Below are 5,947 nucleotides of genomic sequence, written 5' to 3' on the forward strand. Positions count from 1 at the left end.
CACATTTACAAGCGCCAAACGTATTCTAATTATTTTAATTTAATGTATTTATCAAATTTAAGAATTTGAAATGAAAGATGGAGCATACATTTAATAAAATTAGGGGAAAATGCCCTTTATAAAGGTACAAAAAAATTATTCTGAGTGTTTTCAAACAGTGATGTAATGAAACATTGGCAATTTAAGCTTGAAGGGAGTAAAGCCTCTGTTTAGGCTATTAAGGAAATGTAATTTTGCCAAAAGAAGAACTTTTATTTTAAATAAATGTTCATTTTAAATCAGCCTACTTCAGTGTGATATGTTACCATATTATCATGCTTAACACTAAGAATTTGAATAATTATAATGTGATGATCAGATGCAGATATCTAAATATAGGCGGTTTGCGGGTGGATTATTTGTTTTTAATAGTGGATTCGGGTGGATTCGGATTTATCTTTAAAATGTAAAAAAATTTCATCCGGGGGGGCATGCCCCCGGACCCCCCTAGAGATACCAAGCACCAACAAAAAAATGTGGGAAACACATCAGGCTATATGATGATCTACAAAAAAATACACATTTAAATTATCTTATTATTAAAATACATTATTATGATTTTACCACCTCCACCTCATTTTGAGCCAGGAAAAACCCTGGCAATAGGCTTCTTGTAAAGGTATTACTTTTACTAGTAATTAAAATGGTATTTCAGTGCACTTAACTTCTAACTTTTGGGAGTTGATCAAAACAGTTCTCTTTTGGATATATATAATAACAATGAGATATTCTGTAGCCTACTGATTATCAGTTTGGATCAGAGGAACAGTGTATCCACCCCCTGTATCCTGAAGGGGTGGTAGTGGCGCAATGGATAAGACACATGCCTTTGGTGTGAGAGACCCGGGTTCGAATCCACTGTGAGACACCAATGTGTCCCTGAGCAAGACACTTAACCCCTAGTTGCTCCAGAGGCGTGCGACCTCTGACATATATAGCAATTGTAAGTCGCTCTGGATAAAAGCGTCAGCTAAATGAATAAATGTAAATGTAAATGTAAATGTGTATCCAGAACGTTTGTGCTCTAATTACTCTAACACAATCATTTCCTTATGGTTGCAGTTCTACGGGTCTTTACCCTATATGAAATCTATAAAAGGCACTTTCCATGAATGGGGTGGCATCCAATGACATAAATAAATAAATAAATAAAGCACAAATTTCATGTTCTCATGAGTAATTGTCTAACACAGAAATGAGGTATGCAAAACAGCAAGTTAAGTTCAAGTTCAAGGAGTCTTTATTATCCCCGAGGGGTAATTCGTTGTGCAGCAGCATGTGACTTAAATAACAGATTATACAAAACAACAACCATACAATCAGTAAAAAACTAAATAAATACATACTACACAGAAGTCCACAACTCACATTTACTTATTTAAACAACCTAAAAATTTAGGCAGACTGAATCTGCGGCCCGACGGCAACAGAATGAAGCAGCTGTTCAGGGGGTGACTTGGGTCAGCTAGGACTGATTGAGCCTCCTTGAGGGTCTTCGTCTCATATACAGAATTTAAATCAGTCAGAGAATTGTGGGAAATTTTGCCACACACATTAACTATATATTGCAGCCTATTCTTGTTTTTAAGCGTAAGGGACCCAAACCAACTCACAAGGTCAAAAGAAAGAATGGATTCAATAAAACATCCTCATAAAAGTCTTATCGACATTAAAATTGCGAAGTTTACGATAAAAAAACATGCGTTGATGTGATTTCTTAAAGACAGCGTCAACTTGGCTCGAAGGTGAGTTTGTCATCGATTATAATACCAAGGTATTTATATTGTTTCACCACTTCTATAGCTTGAAGGGTAGAAGAGAGGGTGGGCGGGGGGTTCTTTCTAAAATCGATTAATATTTATTTAGTTTTTGCCACGTTAATATTAATAAAAGATGACTTACACCACTCTGTAAAATCATTTAAAATAGCGCCATGCTCAGGGTCCTTGTGTGTCAGCAGCGACACTATTACAGAGTCGTCAGCAAACTTAATGATATGACGCCTAGTGTGCTGGCTTTGGCATGCGTTTGTATATAAAAAAAATAAGATCGCGGAGAGGACGCAGCCCTGGGCAGGTTTCCAGCCTGAGCTGCAGGGTGAAATCAAAACACCGGCAGATCAGGCTGGGTTTACCCAGTCTAGACGGACGGACTATAACCCGAAGAAAACCCATGCATTCAGACGCTGGGAGAACATGCAAACTCCACACAGAAAGGCCTGGCTATGTATATTTTTTATTTGCTTTTTGTGTAATAGGATATATTAGGAAAATATTTATTGTTTGCATAATTTAAACTGAAAATTCTGTTACAGCATACACAGATCATAGTCCCTTGGGAAATGTCTGCAATGTCAATGTCTGAAATGTCTGCAAATGTCAACTCTTCTGGGAAGGCTGTCCACAAGGTTTAGGAGTGTGTTTATGGGAATTTTTGACATATGCATGTGCATAAAGTGCATATGTGAGGTCAGGCACTGATGTTGAACGAGAAGGCCTGGCTGTCAGTCTTCGCTCTAATTCATCCCAAAGGTCAGGACTCTGTGCAGATGTGATTAGTTGTGATTAGGTCAGTTGAGGTCAGGACTCTGTGCAGGCCAGTCAAGTTCCTCCAAACTCGCTCATCCATGTCTTTATGGACCTTGCCTTTGGCTTGCTCAGTTGGGGATATTTTGGGGATATTTAATTTAATTTTATCAATCAATAAATTCCTCTTGAAAAAACTTTGTTGTATTATTTTAATTTAATACTGTGAAGCTGCTTTGATGCAATCTGTATTGTGAAAAGCGCTATACAAATAAACTTGACTTGACTTGCTTTGTGCACTGGTGCGCAGTCATGTTGCAACAGGAACATCCCCAAACTGTTTCTAAAAAGTTGGAGGCATGGAATTGTCCAAAATGTCTTGGTATGCCGAAGCATTAAGAGTTCCTTTCACTGGAACTAAGTGGCCAAGCCCAACCCCTGAAAAACAACCCCACACCATAATCCCCCCTCCACCAAACTTTACACTTGGCACAATGCAGTCAGGCAAGTCCCGTTCTCCTGGCAACTGCCAAACCCAGACTCGTCCATCGGATTGCCAGACAGAGAAGCGTGATTCGTCACTCCAGGGAACACGTCTCCACTGCTCTAGACGAGTCCAGTGGCGGTGGCTTTACACCACAGCATCCGACGCTTTGCATTGCACTTGTCGATGTAAGGCTTGGATGCAACTGTTCGGCCATGGAAACCCATTCCATGAAGCTCTACGCACTGTTCTTGAGCTAATCTGAAGGCCACACGAAGTTGACTTCTGCGCACCTCAGCATGTGCTGTGTGATTTTACTTTGTCAACCACTTCGTGGCTGAGTTGCTGTTATTCCCAATTACTTCCACTTTGTTATAATACCACTAACAGTTGACCGTGCAATATTTAGTAGTGAGGAAAGCTCCTGAGAGCGACCCATTCTCTCACAAATGTTTGTAGAAGTGTCTGCATGCCTAGGTGCTTGATTTTATACAACTGTAACCATGGAAGTGATTGGAACACCTGAATTCAATGATTTGGAGGGGTGTCCCAAATACTTTAGGCAATATAAAATGTACGTGGTAGAGTTGCTCTCTAGAAGGTGTTTTTTGGCAACTCTAAAGAGGGAAGCCTCCACTGTTACATCTCCCTCTTTTTTCTCCTCTCTCCCTGCCTCCTTCCTCCTCTCCTGACCGTCGCTCTCACCAGGATGTTGATCTGTCATATTGGTGCTGGCTTTTGGGGGTGTACTTGGATTTTGATCATACACCTTGCCAACCGTCATTGGACGCACTCACTGTACCATTGCTATTGAAACAGCTGCCACGCCTCTTCAATCTTCAAGTGTGTGGCCAGCCATAGGTGTGTTTGACTTTGGCTGTGACTGGACGTAATTGGTGAGATTTGCCGCTTCATGTAGCAACAGAAACACTTTTCATTTAAAGGGATAGTTCACTTTGAAATAAAATTTTGGTATGTTTTAGCTTACCTCAAGGGCATCCAAGATGTAGGTGTCTTTTTTTCCGCAGTAGTTTCAATTTTGATATTTTTAGGTCAAACCGTTCTTGTCTGTCAGTCATATAATGCAGGTCTATGGTCACTGTCTCAAAGAGCATGCACAGAGTCCAAATTAAAACAATTCCCCATCGTCCAAATTAAACAATTCCCCATCGTAAGTACACATTGATGGCCTAAGACACGAAACGAGCGGTTTGTGTGAGAAAACGAACAGTATTTATATCATTGTTACCTCTTGTACACAGCCACGTCAAACCGAAAATTTGAAAATTTTATTTCAAAGTGAACTATCCCTTTAATACTTTATGCACTGTGTAGTGCCTGTAAACAAGAAAAAAACCTTCAACAATAGCCTGGGCCGCACGCATGATTTTACGGAGCCCCTAAAGGGACATGGTGTGCACTGGTGGGAGAAAAATGAGAGGAGGAAAAATAATAAGCTGATACTTTTTCGTTCTCTCGTAAATTTTTTCGTTCCCCTGAGAAACTTTGCATTCTTTTGCAAAACGTTTTGAGCTCTTTGCAAGCGAACGCAAAGTTTCCCAGCAGAACGCAAAAGTTTTTGCGAGGGACCCCCACAAATGTTACCCAAGTACTTTAAAATTCCTAGGGGTGACTGAGGACCACCAAAACATTAATATCTGGTGGCTTTGGATATTTAGAATATCTATGACTTTTTATCATATTTATTCATTTTTTTATTCACATTATGTAACAAACAATTAATGTAAGCACGTGCTTCAGATTATTTAATTAGTTCAATTTTACATTTTAATGAACTGTAATGGGCTTTGCTAAATTGCCACGGTTAACTTTTTTTAGGTATCAAAATTGGCTACTGTTTGAGTGATGACAATGAGGGAAAAAAACCTTAATTGATGATGTCTAAATTAAGCCACAAACCATGCCAGATTATAAGAGGTAAGTAAGCATTCTTTTAGATCTGAAACAATGGGATGTCCTCATTCAACTAAATTCACATACCTACTGCTCATTATCACAATAATCAGCGTTAGCCTGGTAGTTTACCTCTCCTCAGCTTATGAATAATCGTCTGACTGAATGCAAGTCGAGGATTCCACTGGTAAAAGTGAAGGAGGACGAGCATGGCGAGGGAACGAGGCTAAGGCGTATTTTAACTCTTACCATAGTATTAAAAAATGGTCTAGCGACAGCACTGCTTTGCTTTCAAGTGTTGGCTGCGCAAGGATACCAGAAAGCGTCTGTTTACAATTTACCAACGATTCACTCACAAGCTCTGCCGCCTAGAAAAGTAGTCATACTAATAAAAATGACAATTTAGACAATTTTACAGCTCACATAACACACATATTGTAAGGAAGAGTTAATATTAGAACTTTAGCAAAAACAAAGCTTGACATTTCTTCTTTTCAATCCTTCAGAATGTCTTTCCCTATATTCCCTGTATGCAGTACAGCTACAGCATGTAAGCTGCTGTCCATAGAGCTTAACCTACACCGAAACGCTATTTTTAGACAATTCATAAGTTGAATTAGTTTATAGGTGTGACATCTGAGTGTCTTTTTAATAAAAAAAAATTAATAAAAAAACAAGACCTAACTACTGTCCTATCATTTCACTAGTTTATATCGCCATCTAGTGGTGGCATCAAAGACGGCTAAATCAAGCTGATTTAAAAAATATTTTTTTAGCATTTGTAAAATTACTTGAATAAATATATATTCATATGAATTTATTTTAAGACCACGCTCCTTAAAACCACATTACAATGTGAAAAAAAAGAATTTCCTATATGTTTAAACATATTATTATTTATATGACAAAACCTATATGTTAAAACATTTAAATTAAATATGCTTTCAGTACCCACTTTACATAATCCAATAACATATAAAGCAAA

General features: G+C 38.4%; 1 protein-coding gene across 1 annotated transcript in view; it reads left to right on the forward strand.

Moving 5' to 3' along the window:
* The window catches only part of LOC309491120 (dynein light chain roadblock-type 2-like), a 196,084-nt gene that overhangs the window by 18,208 nt on the left and 171,929 nt on the right, over nucleotides 1-5,947 (forward strand). The gene's annotated exons all lie outside the window — the stretch shown is intronic.

This window comes from Leuciscus leuciscus (genome assembly GCF_965113295.1).
Source record: "Leuciscus leuciscus genome assembly, chromosome: 25".
Taxonomy (NCBI): domain Eukaryota; kingdom Metazoa; phylum Chordata; class Actinopteri; order Cypriniformes; family Leuciscidae; genus Leuciscus; species Leuciscus leuciscus.